We start from the raw sequence: 19,997 nt of genomic DNA, 5'->3' as shown, positions 1-19,997 counted from the left end.
GCTTGTTCCACATTTCAAAGGTAGTTTTACAATCCTTGATATCATCAAATTCTTCATAACTTAGGGCAGATGCAATATCTATCATCATGTTGTTCTGAGTCTTCTTTTTAGTAATATCATTGACAGATAATGTTCCAGTAGGTTTTTCATATTTTTTATCAAAGGACTTCAGCCTTGTATCACCAAGAGAAGCTATATGAAGTCTCATCAATCCCTACCATGCTGAGAAGTTGTCTCTGTTAAGTCTTGAAATTTTCCTCTTGTAAGAAATCCTGATCTTTAGCTTGGATCCTTGAAATCTTTCTAGCAAGCACCAAAAGCTCTAATACCAATTGTTGAAATTATAGATGGAGTAACTAAGAGGGAGGGTAAACTAGTTACCACAAAAACAAATCCATAGATCCCTTAGATGTCAACAAGTTACTTACTACTGTCACTCAATAAACATTCACAAAAATGTTGTAACTTGGTAGATTAACTTGTTACTGATCTTTAAGCATTCATAATTATTAACATGCATACAAAATCAAATAACATGAACATAAGAGACACCAAATTTAACATGGGAACCCAATATGGGAAAAACCACCAAGTAACTAGCTACCAATTTTCACTTTTTTGAAGTGAGCCCTATTAGGAGCCAACCCTGTTAAAGGTTACAAAACACATTGTTAGGTCAGACCTTGTTAGAAGATTTAATCACCTTGTTAAGAGTGGCCTTGCTAGAGGTCTTTAGAACAATTCAACTGAACTGTCACCTTGTTATAGGATTTATAAAATGGCTGCTAAACCAACTCTGTTAAGAGATTTTGGAATCACTACTACAATGATTAGAAAGTAATAATGAATTGACCTGAATAAGATGCAACTAAATTTGTTGATTACATATCTCTATTCTATACCATTAGATCCTCCTTGATCAAGTATAGCTTTGCTGCTCCTTAATGATCTCTAATCATCCTTCAAGATTTGCTCTCTCAATAATTAGTCCTCCTTCACATTCATATCACATCAAATCCATCACACTTAGAATTCACAACTTGACCTCTTATATATACCATTCATATTATCAAGTTGGCTCATTCACAAGTTACATTTACCAATAAACCATACATCATTCGGTTACAAATATTACATTAAACAAATAAACTTTATTTCCTAAAATGAAATCCTTTATTGGCCAACCCTACTTGGTAAACACTATTCCAGAAAATAATTTCTTGAGTTAACCATCTGAACTTAGTTAACACTACAAATTATGTGAAATCCTTTAACTACTGAGTGAACTTGGTAAGAATTGAATTTCCTTTTCTAACCATGAGAGCTCAGTAAGAACTATTCTCTGCCATATTTTCCTTTGATGACTAAGTAAGCTCAGTAGACACTATAGACCTTCTTCACTAACCTTGAAAGCTTGGTTACAATTGTCTACATAAGGTAAAGTCTAAGGATGCCCAGTAGGCATTGTACACCTTCTTGCAAACCTTCTAAGCTCAGTAGACTCTGTCTTTTGCCTGGCTGACTAACTGAGCTTGGTAGACTCTGACTGATAATTGATATGACATTTGTGTAACATCAAAGACAACACACAATTTAACAATTGTATCCAATAGCAATGTCCCACTCTAGCAGTATTAATACTCACTCATCTTTTAGTAATTGTCTTCATCCTGAAGGGGTTATTTGATTGAATTCTTGCATTAGGTTAACATTAACTTCCTCCTCTATGTCAGATTCATGTCTTGTAGGTTTCTCTACCTTCACCTTTTTACACTTTGCCTCAAAAATTTCAATATTGCTTCTCCACAAAAATTGTAAAAATGTCCTAGACTTCACAAAACTATCATCATCCAAAAAAATCTTGCAGCCTATTTTACAATAAGATCAATATCCTTCCCCTTGAAGTCTTCTATAGTAAGGATTAGAAGTGGCACTGGAGGCTCTTTAAGTGCTCCCTCCTCTACCTCTAATGTAGTTATCAAAATATCACCTTAACCTCCCATTTTCTTTTCTTTGTAAAGTGTATTGTCCTGGGCTTATTACTACCCTATTTACCAACCTTTTCTCAATCTCTATGGCTTGTTTTTGGTATGCTTATATTCAACTCGAGCACTTTCATTATGCGATAATATAACCCATTGATCCTTTTACATCTTATGATCATGAAAGGTCCTTGATGTCATTACATTCCTTTTAATAATTGGGCCCATTGAGACACATGTCACCACCTTGCATTCTCACTTTGTATAAAAACCTTGCACCTTCAATATGGGAAAATATGCCATTCATTGATCTTCAAGCAATAAATGGTTAAGATTTATGCATGTGGTTGTATGCACAATATGGCCCACATGGACATGTGGTGAGTTCTTGCATTCTTACTTTGGGAAAACTTCAAACATTTTGGTTTTATGAGAATGTGACAACCATCAATCATCTAAATATCTGATGGCTAAGAGAAGTCATTAATTTTTTTTATACTTAGTATACATAGCGAATCAAAACATGCCACTTGGGAACCTATGCTAACAACATCCTTTTACAACTTAAAACACAAGTTGGTTTCACAAATTCCAGATGTGTACACCTCACATTTTCTTTTTGGTTAAACATTTTGCATTTTATCATTGTGAAAATATGACTATCATTGATCTCAATATGAATCTATGACTAGGAAGATGCTCATTTTTAGACTATTTTGAATATAGTGTGGACCCATAGAGATGTGTGTTAGTGTTTCATATTTTCACATTTCTTAAAAATTGAACACTTTCACTTTGTGAGAATAGGACAACCCTTGATCATCACTTGAATCAACAATTAGGGAAGAAAGCGCAACCTAACTTTAGAACCAATCTAATGTGATAGCTAGCATATTTCACCAAAGTACCTTGTAATAAGAGGTTATGGATCCCACTAGGACATGTGTCAATATGTTGCATTCTCACACTTCTTAAATATTTAGCACTTTACAACTGTGAGGATGCAACATTTGTTAATCTGGAAGGAGATCAAAGGTTGTTATAAAACCATTTCTTTCTTCATTTCCTTAGGTCCCATAAGATAGGTGTCATTCTATCACTTTCTCAATTTGGTTAAAGGCTTTGCATCTTGAATCTATGAGAATGTGATGTTCTTTGATCTTGAAGGAGATCAATAGCTATAATAATGAATTATAGGAAGGTATACGAACAAGGAAGAATGAGATTTAGGCTAACCACAACCCAAGGTTAAAACTGAGTTATGAGCTAGGGAAAAATGACAATTTTGTGAAAGATTTTAGAAATAATCATAGAATAAACCTTAGAATGATTTTTTTTTAAATGTATGAAAGAATTTTTCAAATCTCCTATATTAGTTTGAAAATTGTGGTCATGTTTTCTCTTCAAAAACCATTTTTTGAATAATTCTAGTTCACCCATTGTTGTCTCAACATCTCTCAACTAGTTGGCCTTATTATAAAAATCTTCACCAACAATAATCTAGGGTTCCTAGTGTTACCATACTATTACTAACCACATTCTAAACTTCCAAGATAGCTCCATAGAGGAAATTTTGGTTGGTTTTAATTTCTAATGACAATTTATAAACTATGACTTGTGAAGAAGATAGTGTTGTGGGGTATGTTGAACTTGAACCAACAAGTTCATAAACTTCAAGTTTTTGTTCAACTTCAAGTTCAAGTTAAAGCTTTATTATATAGAATCAAAGTTCAAAGTGCATGGATAGGTTTAAATATGTGGCTCAAAAATTAAATTCTTAGATTCATCAGTTCAAATTTGTGGTTTAGAGTTTCAAGTTCGAGTTCCAAGGTCCACCTGGCCATGTTTTGAAATGAAAAATTAGAGGATCAATAACTCAAAGCTCAAAACTAACCTTAGAACTAGTTTTATTATTCCATGCAAAAGTGTAGACTCACCAATAATGACACACAACATGGTGATTTGATTCATCACAACTAGTGGCAAACAAGTGTTGTTTTTGTGTCCATGATTCATAGTGCCAAATCTGGACGAGGACCTCCTTTGTAATTTTTATCTTAGAATCAAAGAATCTCATGTTCAAATATTTATGAGATAGTATTAACGAGTCTCATATAATATCTCCAAGTGTTACACCAAAAACTAAAACAATAATCATCAAGTTTCAAATAAACATATGGTTCAAAATTCAAACTTCTCACCTCTGTAGTTGTGCAAGTCAAATGATAAATTTCTATGGACAACTTGAGCTATTGGTTGGGGATTCCATTTGAAAAGTTCACAAGAAAAGTTTGGGGAATTTATGAGTTATCCAATTTTAAAAATGAAATATTATGTGTCAACTTAGGCTTCACATAGCAATCGACTTCACCACATGCATGTGATTTCCTTGGCACATGTCAATGCATATCAAAGGATAAACAAGAATTGGTGTCCTTTAAGGGCAAGCTAGTATCCATATCAACTATAGAAATGTTAGTGGGCTTTATCAAATAACAACATCAATGATCATTTGAGAAAGGAGAAAGGGTATTCCTACCATTCTTTCCACCCACAACTAAATATTAAGCAATTGATAAATATGGGAAAAAAGTGTCATATGCAGACATGTCTATGTTTGACTTTAGAATACCATTGAGTGTAAGTATCCTCTCTTTCCTTCAAAATTCCAATATGATATAGTTAATAAGAGGTTGAAACTGATAGGTGTATGGTAGATTGGGGTCATCAAGTAAGTGACACATCATGGGTTATTTTTGGTAAAAGATGGAGATTGATTGTGAACTACTTGACATAATACTTGATTCATTTGAAGCATTGACTAGATAGGTTTTTGGATTCAATTCCATCAAGTCCCTAGCGAATGAAGGAAGTAAGCACAAACAATATCAATTTCATGATGTTCTAAGAAGATAGATTGAATGGCACTAATATTGGTGGTATTGCACTAAGGACACAAACCATGCATGACACTTATTTGACAAAATTCCTATGATCATCCCTATGAAAAATCTAATGGGTACATTTGAACAATGGTAAAAGCTTCCTACAAAGCAGTGAGAGAATTGACCCATAGTGATTATCATGTGCTCAATTGACTTGTGGATTTTGTTTGTGGATCAATTCATTCCTCTGATTAATAGGAAGAATTATGAAATAGAAGCCATGCATAGTAATGCCAACAAATTATGGAGGGTCAAAAGAACTTAGAGAGGACATGTTTAAGAAGAAATAGGGTCAATTCCTCAAGAGACCTAATAAATGGAAGGATGAATGAAATTTTCCAAAAGGTTGGAGCTGCAAATAGATGAGGTAGTAGAGTTTATGAGTCCTACAATTCAAAGATGACTTTGAGATCAACATGGAAGCTTACTTCAATTGCACATTGATTATTTGACCAAATTTCTAGGCCATATTGAAGTATGGTTTGGAATGTTAAAGGTCATTGAGCTCTTTGGGTGATTTACCGCAACCCATGGTATGAAGATTATGTGAGAATTGTTTGACCAAATGTGAATACTCGTATGACAATGTCATCGAGTCCATAGGGAGTCAATATCCCCTTAAAAATATGATTAAAAAGGAAAACTAGATGAGGATGCACTCGTACCTAGATAAGTGCATTTCTTCATGGAGGGGGCCCAAGAAAGTGAAAAATTATGAATTGCTTGATGATGCCAAGTGTACATCTCTATCCACATGTTTGATCAAAAGAATGTCTACTAATGATAGCTGGCCTTGAGAAAATTATGACCCTTATCTTTTAGATATCTTTATTACTCTTATCCATCATTTTAAAGTCATAATTTAATACAAAGATACTCAAGAAAAAATATTGTAATTAAGAAGGGATTTGCAAATAAAAGTCATCTAGAGAATGATAAAATTTGAGGGAATTAGTTATTCCCAAGAATCAGTTACAAGGGAATTCAATAGAGAAAACAAAGGAGATTAATGAAGGCAAGAATGTATAAATAAGGGGAAGAAATTCATGCTAGGGGTTCTTCTTTTCTAGTTTGCAAGTTCTACAACTGCTACAGAGGGAAGACAGTTCTATTTTGTAATAGGTAAAAGTAGAGATTTTTTTTTTTTACTGTACATTGATTTGATTTGTAGGAATAGGGTAATCCTATTTTTATGTTGTTATGTATTTGAAATGTAGGAATTTTGTATGTTATATTTTGAAGTCTAAAGTGTGAATTTCTTAGATTGATGTTGATTATGTAGTCACTTTTGTCTCATTTTAAATTTAGTCTTTGTATAGTTATTCATTGTTTGTGAAGTGAAGAAATATTTCTTCCATTTTCTCTGTAATAAGAAATATTGGCCTGGTAGTCTTGTGGCTTCTTGTTCATTTTTCTTCTTCTATATAGTTTATAAATCTAGAAAACACATTTATTTCATGTCTATGAATGAATGTCAGAAAACCTTAAGTACCTTTAGGTTAAAGGTACATCCTATCATTTAAATTCATTACAAATATGTAAATGAGGGAGTTGTACCTCTTAATTTAGAGGATAGTTATCAATCAATGATAACTAATCCAACAATTAGTACATTTTGTTCTTTTTTTCAAGCATATTGAGTCATTATTTACATTTCTTATTGAAGGACAAATCTATTTACTAATAGATTTTTGGCAACTCTGCTTGGGAAAGAAAGAAGGTTTGAGTGCTTTCCTTTCATTAGATACCTGAAGGTTACCTCCCCAAGGACAAAGGTTGGAAACTTTGATCAAATTTGGTTGAATATTTATAGTGTGTATTATGGCTATGGTTGCCACTCAGCCATGGGGGGCTCAGATCAAGCTATTTGCCTTGGTCTAGTATTTAGCCCTACCTAAAAGATCATGGGAGTACCTTCCCAAGTTTTTTGGAGATAAGAATTAGGATCCAAATGACTGCATCAAAGTAGTCATTATTGCATTTGGTGTTCTTGGTGTATAGGAAGAAAATGTATCCATCAGGCTTTTTGTTCAAAGCCTTGTCGGCAATGTCACTAAATAGTTTCAGAATCTACTAGCTAGATGTATCACCACCTAGGATAATCTTAAGGAAAAGTTCTTTGAGAGGTTTCAACTCACAATTGATGCTTATCAATTGTTGACAAATCTTTTTCAAATTTAGATGAAAGAGAATGAATTTGTAAGGGAGTTTGTTGACAGATTTAATTGGAGTGTTGGTAAAATCCCTCTATCCCATTAGCCTAATGAAATGAATTAGTTAGGCATCTTTACTACTACAATGGATGTTGAAGTTTAGTTTGGGTTAAGGCATCTTGCAGTGCAAAGTTTCGTAGATGCTCAAAAGGAGGCAATCAAGTTGGATGATAACTTGATTCTTAGTGGACTAAAAGCTACAAGGAATCCTCAAATGAAAGAATACCTTAGTGGATAGAAAAATTATCTAAAAGTTGAGCCTTCTAGGAAGGAACTTATTTTGAAAAAGAAAATAAAATCAGCACCTCTTATCTCTTCTTATCAAAATTTAACAGTTCTCCAAGAAGAATATTTTTTATTACCTCATGTGATTGAAAGCAACCACTATGATATGGTTGGAGCATATCATCTACATGTTGAGTACAGTGATGAAGATCATCATGAAGCTATACCCATTGACAATGATTCTTTAGATATGGAAGAAGAATCTGGTTTGCATGCTGAAAAAAATGTTTAGCATTGTCCTCAATCATCTGATATGATGACTTGCTTTGTTGGGTTTTCATCAAGGAGAAACTTGATGATGATTAGTTACATGAAATCTCATCACTAGTTATGTCCTTGCAGGAACTTGAATCTTTTTCTTTTGAAATATCTAATGTTGTCCCAGCCATTGGCGATAATTGGGAAAATGTGATAAATCAACATGAGCAACAAGGAAGCTATTATCTTGATATGTGGAGGGAAAATGAAATCTGTCATCTTACTTATACATCTCAATGAGAAATATTGGATCTTAAATTACCACAAGAGCAAGAAGACCCTCTGAAGGGAATTATTGATGTTGAATCAAGTAAGATCTTGTTGCAAAGTGTTTTCTTTTTAGAATTAGAATCTTATAGATTTGATACTTCTAATATATTCAACCAGCTACTCTTATCAAGAAATTTTAATAGTTCATTAAGATCAAGAAACACTTAAGGGTTGTAATGCTAAAACAAAAAATTTCTTGCATGTTGATTATGAATGCTTCCATTTTGGTTACATGGAGATTAGTGAAAAGTTTCCACAACATAAAACACAAAAGGGTCTTGAAAATACTAAGGTGAAAACTATTAGGAATCCTTTCTTTTTCATGATGAGTTTATGTGCAAAGCCTGAATTTGAGTCTTATTAGGTTGGTCATAAAGGTGTGTGGGATACAAATCACCTCATTAAAAATCATGTTAGAATGCTACAACCAGATTTCTTTGGAGTTGTATGCCTATTTGGAATCAGTATAGTGATTCAAAGGTTGGTCCAAAACATGATGTTCAAATCTATGCTTTTATTGGTTGCTCAATGGTTGCTTGGGGTAGCGCATCTCATTTTCAAGCCACTTTTTCACATCAACATATATTTTTTTGAACTAGTTAATGGCTTTCCATAAGAAACCAAGTGCATTACTTAAGGTATGGGTTGCTTTCCCTATCCTTTGTACATAAATTTTTATTATTCTTAGGGTTAGTTTGCTTCTTCAATGTTAGTTGTGTAGTTTGTTGTTTTTCTTGCTAGTAGCTTAGTTTTTTTTGGGTCTTCCCCTCTCTACAAGTAGCTCCTTTTTGTCCTCTTCCCTATGACTCTATTTCCTAATGGCAAGGCATTGATCTTTTACCAGAGACTACTAGTTTCTTTATGTACCTCATGAATCACATCCCCAGTCAGAGCTAGCCATTACCATGCTATTAGCACCCACATTCTAGACTTCCAAGTCAACTCTATAGAGGAAATTTTGGTTGGTTTTAATTTCTAATGATAATTTAGAAACTGTGTTTTGTGAAGAATATAATGTTGTGGGGTATGTTGAACTTAAATCATCAAGTTTACGAACTTCAAGTTCATGTTCAACTTCAAGTTAAAGTTAAAGCTTTAGCCTACAAAATCAAAGTTCAAAGCACATGGATAGGTTCAAATATGTGGCTCATAGATTGAATTCTTAGATTCATTAGTTCAAATTTTTGGTTTAGAGTTTCAAGTATGAGTTCCAAGGTTCACCTTGCCATGTTTTGAAATGTAGAATTAGAGGATCAATAATTCAAATCTCAAAACTAAGATCAAATCCCATTTTATTATTCCATGCCAAAGTGCAAACTCACCAATTAAGACACATAGCATGGTGGTTCATTCATCACAACCAATGGTACACAAGTGTAGTTTTTTGTGTCCATGATTCATAGTGTTGAATCTAGTTGAGGACCTCCTTTGCAATTTTTATCTTAGAATCAAAGAATCTCATGTTCAAACCTTTATGAGATAGTATTAATGAGTCTCATATAATATCTCCAAGGGTCAAATAAGAAACCACAACAATGATCATTAGGTTTCAAATAAACATATGATTTAGAATTCAAACCTTTCACCTCTATAGTTATGCAAATCAAGTGATAAATTGCTATGGAAAACTTGATTTATTGGTTGGGGATTCCATTTGAAAAGTTCACATGCAAAGTTTGGGGAATCTATGGGGTATCAGATTTAAAAAGTGAAATATTATGTGTCAACTTAGGCTTCACATAGAAATCCACTTCATGACATGCATGCAATCTCCTTGGCACATGTCAACGCATATTAATGGATAAACAAGATTTTTTGTCCTTCAAGGGTGAGCTAGTATCCATATCAACTATAGAAATGTTAGTAGGCTTTATCAAATAACAATGTCAATGATCATTTGAGAAAGGAGAAAGGGTATTCCTACCATTCTTTTCACCCATAGCTAAATATTAAGAAATTGCTAAATATGGGAAAAAAGTGTCATATGTAGACATGTCTATGTTTGACGTCAGAATTCCATTGAGTGTAAGTATCCTCTATGTCCTTCAAAATTCAAAAGTTATTGAATTTATAGGAGGTTGAAACCAATAGTTGTATGGTAGGTTGGGGTCATTGAGTAAACAACACATTGCGAGGTGTTGTTGGCAAAAGATGGAGACTAATCATGAATAGTTGAGAGGAATACTTGATTCATTTGAAGCATTGACTGGATAGGTTTTAGTTTTTAATCCCATCAAGACCCCAATGAATGAAGTAGGCACAAACAATACCAATGTCATGATGTGTTGAGAAGATAGATTGAATGATAGCAATATTGGTGGTATTACATTAAAGACACAGACCATGCACGACACTTGTTTGAAAAAATTCCCATGAGAACAAATCCAATGGGTGCATTTGAACAAAAATAAAAGCTTCTTAGAAAGCAGTGAGGGAATCAACCCATAGCGATTATCATGTGCTCAATCAACTTGTGGATTTTATTTGTGGATCAATGCATTCCTCCCATTAGTAGGAAGAATTATGCTATGGAATCCATGAATAGTAATGCCAACACATTGTGGAGGGTAAAAAGAACTTATAAATGACATGTCTAAGAAGCAACAAGGTCAATTCCTCAAGAGACCCAATAAATGGAGGTTGGAGCCACAAATAGATGAGGTAGCAGATTTTATGAGTCCTACAATTTGAAGATGACTTTGAGATCAATGTGGAAGTTTACTTCAATTTTACATAGGTCATTTGACCAAATTTCCAAGGCCATATTGAAGAATGGTTTTGACTGTTAAATGTCATCAAGCTCTTTGGGTGATTCACCATAACCCATAGTTTGAAGATTATGTGAGAATTGTTTGACCAAATACCAATACTCATATGAGAATGTCATCGGGTCCATAGGGAGTCAATGTCCCCTTCAAAATATGATTGAAAAGGAAAATTGGATGAGGATACACTTGTACCCAAATAAGCACATCTTCATGGAGGGGCCCTGAGAAAGTGAAAAATTATGAATTGCTTGATGATGCCAAGTGTGCATATTTGTCCACACATTTAATCAAAAGAATGTCTACTAATGACAACTAGACTTGAGAGAATTAGGACCCTTGTCTTTTAGCTATCTTTATTACTCTTATCCATCATTATAAAGTCACAATTTAATGCAAAGATATTTGAGAAAAAAGATTGTAATTAAGAAGGGCTTTGCAAATAAAAGTCGTCCAAAGAATGATAAAAGTTGAGGGAATTAATTATTCCCAAGAATTAGTTATGAGGGAATTTGGTGGAGAAAAAAAAGGAGATTAATGAAGGCAAGACTGTATAAATAAGGGGAAGAAAGCCATGCTAGGGGTTCTTTTCTAGTTTGCAAGTTCTACAGCTACTATAGGGGAAAGATAGTTCTATTTTGTAATAGGGAAAAACAAAGATTTATTTTGTTTTACTGTACTTTGATTTGATTTGTAGGAATAGGGTAATCTTATGGTTATGTTGTTATGTATTTGAAATGTAGGAATTTTGTATGTCAAATTTTGGAGTCTAAAATGTGAATTTCTTAGACTAATGTTGATTATGCAGTCACTTTTTTCTCATTTTAAATGCAGTCTTTGTATAGTTGTTCATTGTTCATGAAGCAAAGAAATCTTTCTTTCATTTTCTCTGAAATAAGAAAGATTGGCCAGGTAGTCTTGCAGCTGCTTGTTCATTTTTTTTCTTCTATACAATTTATAAATCTAGAAAATGCATTCATTTCATGTCTATGAATGAATGTCAAAAAACCTTGAGTACCTTTAGGATAAAGGTACATCCTATCATTTAAATACATTGCAAATCTATAAATGAATGAGCTATATCTCTTAATTTAGAGGATAGTTATCAATCAATGATAACTAATCCAATAGTTAGTACTTTTTGTTCTTCTTTTTAGGCATATTGAGTCATTATTTACATTTCTTTTTGAAGGACAAATCTGTTTACCAATACCTAGGAACCAACTTTTTTCCTTTAGTTGCTTCATTGGTGGATAGGGAAAATTGTTTAAGGAAATCATCATGCATATTTCTATGTTGATAATCTACATTTCCATAGGAATCCCTTTATGGAGGCATTTTTGACAATTCAATAAAATTAAGACTAGAATTCTTTAGACAACAAAAGTTTTAGGCACCTACCCACAAATTTCTTTCTTCGACAAAACAATCTATGAGCAATAATTCACTGTGTGGAAAACTAAAACTCTAAGCTTTGGTTCATTGTGCTTCAAATCTCTTTTTCTTTGTAACTGGCTATGGAATGAATTGCAGATTTAATGCAATTTTCCTTCACAAGAATTCTCTTTGATACACCATTAATGTTCCAACAATAAAATTATGTATGTTACTCCATGATTTTGAAAAATGGTCATTGATCTAGGCATAATCTAATTGTCTTGATTTAAACTTAAAAATTACATCACCTTTTACCTTGTGGGACACATGTTGAAACCTTGTATTCTCACTATGGCGAAAACTTGAGAACTTTCATTATGTGAGAATATGACCATTGTTGATCCTTTTGCATCTTATAATCATGAAAGATCCTTCCTATCATTACATTTAAGAACTGGGCCGACTGAGACATGCATCACCACCTCCCATTCTCACTTTGTATAAAAACCTTGCACCTTCAGTATGTGAAAATACAACATCTGTTGATCTTCAAGCAATAGGTAGTTAAGATTTCTACCTGTGGATGTATGCATAATATGACCCACATGGACACATGGAAAGTTCTTGCATTATCACTTTGGGTAAACTTCAAACATTTTGGTTTTGTGATAATGTGACAACCATTGACCATATGAAGATTTGACAAATGATAACAATCATTAATATTTTTTATACTTAGTATACATGGAGAATTAAAACATGCCATTTGAGAACCTATGCTGGCAACATCCTTTTGCAATAAAACATAAACTGGTACCAAAAATCCTACATGTCAACACCTCACATTTTCTCTTTGGTTAAACATTTTTCATTTTATGTTTGCAAAAATATGGCTATAGTCATTCTTGATCTAAATCTACAATTGAGAAGATGCTCATTTTTAGATTGTTTTGAATGTAGTGTGGGTCTACAAGGACATGTGGAAATCTTTTGTATTTTCACATTTCTTAAACATCAAACACTTTCACTTTATAAGAATGTGATATACCTTGATCATCACTTGAATCAACAATCAAGGAAGAAAGCTAAGTCTAACTTTGATGCATGATGAACTTCTATTTCTCGAACTTCCATTAGAAGAGCTTCCATTTCTCCAACTTGATTACAAATGATAATAGGCCTTTCTTAAATAGGCACTTCTAACCCAAGACATTACAAACACAACCAATGTGGGATAAAAGGTAAATACAACTACCTTTAAATAAATATTAAATTCCCACCCAAATGCAACTAAGCACCCAACAAATATTAAATACATGATTTAAGGATCTTTCCACAAACTTCTAAATTGCCACCTATACACCTTGATTAATGGAATGACAACTATTTTTATTATTATTCTTTTTACCCCACCTATGCGCCTCGAAAATAGAAATCTTCTTTTCCTTTCTTTTCTCCTTTTTATTTTTTTATTATTTCTCCTCTAATTTTTGTCACTTTCTCTCTCCTCCACAACAATTTTTTTTTTTTTTTTTTTCTAATAATTTAATTTTCCCATGCAAGATGCTCCTGCATCAGACTCCCTTGGTAGATAGAAAAGTGTGTCCCACACTTTGATGTCAAAAGAAAGATATAGAACCATCTTCATCTTCACCACAAGCTTCCACCTCAATAAGGACAAGAAAAACAATATACAAATCTTCCACATTTTTTTTTGTTGATGCATGATGCTCCTGCATCCGACTCCCATGGTAGGAAAAATTTTGTGAATATGGATTCACAAAATGAAGTAGCCACTGTTGAAAGTTTTTTTTCTTTTCCTCCAACACATAGCTGGAACAAGTATCCGATGCCGATATATTTCCTTCTTTCTTCTTTTCCAACACCTAGTCGGAACAATTGTTTGCTGCTGAAAATACTCCTTCACAATGAACTCTATCCAAGTATAACTCTCATCCTCATCCAATCTTGTTGAATTAATCACACCTGTAATAAATCCAGCAACACCATACCAATCTTCCTTTGCATACCACACATGACTAACAAGATCCTCATGCAAACCATCATCAATATCTTTTAAACTCATATCAAAGACAACATCCCATGATTCATAAGAATTTACCTGTTTGACATCTTCATTTTCGCTTGCCTCTTTTATGTCGTCAACAATGCACGTAACTACTCCACCTGCTTGATCTCCAACGAAGGCACTATATTCTTCTTCCATTTTTGCAATCTTCAAATCATCTTTCTCTATTTCAGGTTCATAAATCTTGCCATCTTCATGCTCTTCCTCTTGTCTTTCATCTTCTTCAACTTTAGGTTTGCAAATGATTTCCTCTTCATCCACTTGCTCTTCCACTGGATCATCTTTCTTTTCTGCATCCAAATAATTATCAACATCCCTTTTATGGTGACGTGCTCTTTGTTTTCGCAACTTGGCTTCTAATTCATTCACTTTCTTCTGCAAATCAACTATCAATGCCTCTTGATTTCTTGCTCTAATTTTCTCAAGTCGAGGGATCCTCAGAATCCATCCAATCACAAAAGTCATCTTCTTCTTTCTCTTCTCCATAAGCAAGTCTTTAGAAGACAAATCTCATCGAAAACAAGAACCTCGTGCAAACTACCTCACAGTCGGCAATCTGTCTACACAATCAAGAACTTCTTCACAAACTTCACCCAACTCAAGGTCCTGGTGCAAACTGCCTCACATTCGGCAATCTATCCGCACACTCAAGAACTCCTGCTCTGATACCACTGATGAAGGGCCACACCACCCGTACCAACTAACAACAAAAAATGCAACAAGATGGAGATAGAGAGATGACAAAAAAAATGCTTCATAAAGCATCCATTAATACTTGAAATCCATTAGAAGAGATTACATTTGAAGAGCTTACAATTCAAGAACTTCTATTTCTCGAACTTCCATTAGAAGAGCTTCCATTTCTCCAACTTGATTACAAATGATAATAGGCCTTTCTTAAATAGGCACTTCTAACCCAAGACATTACAAACACAACCAATGTGGGATAAAAGGTAAATACAACTACCTTTAAATAAATATTAAATTCCCACCCAAATACAACTAAGCACCCAACAAATATTAAATACATGATTTAAGGATCTTTCCACAAACTTCTAAATTGACACCTATACACCTTGATTAATGGAATGACAACTATTTTTATTATTATTCTTTTTACGCCACCTATGCACCTCGAAAATAGAAATCTTCTTTTCCTTTCTTTTCTCCTTTTTATTTTTTTATTATTTCTCCTCTAATTTTTGTCACTTTCTCTCTCCTCCACAATAATTTTTTTTTTCTTTCTCTTTTTTTTTTTTTTTCTAATAATTTAGTTTTCCCATGCAAGATGCTCCTGCATCAAACTTTAAATCAAAACTAGATGTGACAAATGGCATATTTCAGCAAATCACACTGCAATAAGAAGTTATGGCCTCCACTAGAATATGCATCAACATGTCACATTCTCGCACTTCTTAAACATTGAGCACTTTACAATTGTGAGGATGAGAATCTGTTGAACTAGAAGGAGATCAATGACTATCGTAAAACTACTAATTTCTTTGTTTCCTTAGGTCCCATAGGATAGGTATCGTCTGTCAATTTCTTTCCTTGGTTAAAGCCTTTGCATCTTGAATCTACAAGAATGTGACATCTATTGATGTTGAAGGAGATCAATGACTATAATAACAAATTACTAGAAGTGTTACGAACAAGGAAAAACAAGACTTGGGCTAACCATAACACAACCCAGGGTTAAAATTGAGTTATGTGCTAGGGAAAAATAATAATTTCATGAAATATTTTAGAGATGATCATAGGAAGAACCTTAGAATTAAATATTTAAAAGGGTATTATAGTTTTTTCAAATCTCTTGTCTTAATTTGAAAGGTGTGGTCAATTTAATAATTTTTTAAAGAAAGCTAGGGCACAAGAGACACTAGGTCATAACAATTAAAGATTTTCTAGGGTACAATTGGTAAAGAGAATTGCAAACCTAGTTTCTTATATGAGATAAACTATATTTTCACAATGAACTTAAATGATTTCAACTAAGTGAAAAACTAGGCTAACAATCACTTTTTTTGGGGATGATGAATAGACTATATTCATACAAGGGCTTAGAATCTCTCATAGATGCAGACCACATTCTTGATTAAACTATTGGAATTATAATAGAAAAGGTAAACTTCTAATAAGGGGGATGTGAATCAATAGTTTAAACTTGGACCCATAAAACTTTCACCATACATCCATCTGATATATTTACTAAGTAAACTAAAATACAATGTAAAGCATGTACATCTAAAACAAGTAAGCAAGTAAACATTCACACACATATAACACCAAACATGATTACCTATAAACCCTCCAATGTGAAGGAAAAACTAGGGTGGGGATGACACCTACAAATCTTCAATAATGTAGTAATAAATTTTATCTAATCTTGACCATGACACATGATCTACCCTATGAAAGGTCTACCCTGTTAAAGGCTTACAAAGACTATTAGGTCTCACCCTACTAGAATGATTTAGCAATGATCACAAGATTAGCACTTGATTGTCTGATGACTAATCACCTCTAAATTTTTGTCTTCTTGATCCTTCTTGATCAGAGGCCTCTTTGTTGCGTACCCTCTTCTTTCCTATGTTCTACTCTAACAAATTATGCAATAAAATCTCACTTCTCAACTCCTTAGCCATAGTGAATGCTCTATTTTTTTCACATGCAAGCTACTCTCTTCACTCCTTCATACACGTTACACATGCTAGAGAGTTTAGGGTGTGTCCTCCTTAAGAAGGCTTTGGTGACTTAGGGTTAGGTATGAATCAACGACTATGATTCATCCATTTTGCCACTTAAACCTTCCCTTTTTCTAATTGGATGCATGTAATTTTATTGATAATCCAACATAGGATTCATCCTTACCTCCAAAATATCATAATTCATCTTTAAGTCAATTCAAAAAATAGTTCACATAGTTTTTGGTGCCATTACAAACAACTATGTCAAAACTATGTCACTCAGCATCTAAAGTCTATGATGCTCAACATATACTAGTCTCTATGCTATGACTTAGCATTTGTATCACTTGGTATGCACTACTTTCTTGGCTCTTGAATCATTCAACATACACTATTTTCTTGATACTTTGAGTTACTTAGCACATTAAGGGCTTGACACTCACTATAGACTCAGTGTGCTCTATAATATATATGTTGTGCTTGGCATATACTACTTGTTCGGCATGAACTAAGTAAATGACATAAGTGTGTGGACACTTAATTATCAAAACCAATTTGAGATCAATAATCTCCCCCTTTGACATGAGTGTCAAAAACACTTGAGTATACATTAATATCCTTAATTGTATGAGCATAACATATCTCTAACTCAACTTATGTGCAAAACTTCAAAAAAAATTAACAACTTAGATATCTCAAAATATGATAACTCCCCATGATTTGATATGTTTGTTCAGCACATTAAGGGCTTGACACTCACTATAGACTCAGTGTGCTCTATAATATATATGTTGTGCTTGGCATATACTACTTGTTCGGCATGAACTAAGTAAATGACATAAGTGTGTGGACACTTAATTATCAAAACCAATTTGAGATCAATAATCTCCCCCTTTGACATGAGTGTCAAAAACACTTGAGTATACATTAATATCCTTAATTGTATGCGCATAACATATCTCTAACTCAACTTATGTGCAAAACTTCAAAAAAATTTAAAAACTTAGATATCTCAAAATATGATAACTCGCCATGATTTGATATGTTTGTTCTATATCAAAATTTTGTACTCTTGTTGAGTAAATATGTCTTAGCTGATACTCTTTGACTTCATGCTCTATTTATGCTTGCTCCTCCTTAGCTTAATTTGTCTTTTCTCTATCCCTCTTCTTACTCTCCCTCTTGTTTCTCTTATCTTTTTTTCTCTTTTTCTTACTCTCCCCCATTTCTCATTCTCCTTATATCTCTCCCAAAGTTCTCTCTTTTTCTCTCCCCCTTTATCTTCCTATTTTATCTTACTCTCCCCCAAAATATTTCTCCCCCCTTTTGACACTTATGTCAATGGTCTATACAATTATAATGTGTTTGTCCATAAAATAGTTATGGATATCTAGGATTATCTTTAGAGTGGCATCCCAATTTTCACATGCAACATCCAAAGACTTGATTTGGATGGCCAAATCGGCAGCAAGGTGGGCTAGGTCATCTAATGTTGAAAGATTTGGGTCTTTCTTCATGAGAGTTTCAGCATAACCTAGTTCCTTGTACAAAATTTCCATATGAGGGGTCAATGTTGATTGGATGCTAGTTAGTTTAGCCCTCATATTGGCTTCTTCTACTAATAGTACAATTAACTGACTTTAGGTGATGCAAGGCTTATTCAAGTGTACCCCAAAATGAGGCAATCCAAAAACTAGTGAACAAATACACAATGGAAAATGAAAAAGAGGAATGATATTCAGATCCAGAGAGACAATATTTCATATATTCAAATCAAGAAATTTACATCCAACATGCTTCGTTGTACAACCTTTCATGTTATAGCCATTACAAAGAAGAATAGATCTCACACTCAAATACAAACTTCTATCTCCAAACAACTCCAAACTAAGACTCCGCACTCCCAAATTCTACATCTTCATGCTTTCACAATATTCCATCATCAAATCATAATTCCTAGGACTCTACATAAGACCCCTTTAAATACTTGTCAAAATGGCTTACAAAAGATTCTAGAACATAGAAAGGCCACAAGTTGGCTTGATGCAAATACCAACTAGTAAACCCTTACATTAAATGTATAAGAAAGCCACAATTTAAATCTCAATATATATTAAATACCCATCACAAAATTAAATACATGCTAGGTCAACTCAAATTAGAAATGGACATAGAAAACTAATATTAGCGCTCAACACATTTAGGAAAAATTGACACCAGTAGGAACACTCAACACATGAAAGAACACTTAGTACATGAAGGAATACTCAACACATATTGCAACTTGGAAAACACTACAACTAACCAACTTAGCACTTGAAGGATCATTCAGTCGATATAGGCAGAATAAATGTGATAACATACCAACCTAAGTTGTTAACATGATGTGGGATAACCTCAACTTGGAAATGACTAAAAATTTACTGGCACTCTACAATTTTCGTAACTTGGTAGCAACCAACAAAATCAAAGGGATAACATGATGGCTAGGATGCTCTTGCATCAAACTAACAAGGTAAATAGAAAAATGTGTCCCATATTTTGCTCCCAATAGAAAATTCTATAGATAGCTTCATCTTCACAAAAGGTTTCCACTCCATCAAAGAATATAGATCAAATCTAAAAATCAACCATCTATGCTTCATCCATTCAAAAATCAAAATCTTATCCAACCAATCAACATACGAACTCAACTAAAAATCATAATGCTCCATCTATGACATATCATCAACATCATCTATAACATTATCCTTAGATATGAAAACCAGATCAACAACAATATCCAAATCACAAACCTGATCAACAACAATATATGAACTCAAATCCATCATAAAAAAGCATATAAATGCATAATATAGGAATCCTCAACCAAATCAACAACAAACGAATCCATATTAAGAACATGCAACAATAACCCTATGTCATCCATACTCATAATAGTATATATATTCATTCTTCCAGCAACATATAGATCAGTAACATCATGAAAATCCACATTACTAACAATATATGTATCGTTTAGCATCTCAGATATATGTTTAGATCCATATCAACAATAATAGTATCATGTAATTCCACATCAATAACACCTCTAAAACCATCAACCATATTACTAGCAAGGAAATC

Source organism: Cupressus sempervirens, chromosome 1, assembly GCF_028749045.1.
Source record: "Cupressus sempervirens isolate cs-2001-9-10 chromosome 1, ASM2874904v1, whole genome shotgun sequence".
In the NCBI taxonomy this organism is placed as follows: Eukaryota; Viridiplantae; Streptophyta; class Pinopsida; order Cupressales; family Cupressaceae; genus Cupressus; species Cupressus sempervirens.
Note: the sequence above shows the minus strand (reverse complement) of the source record.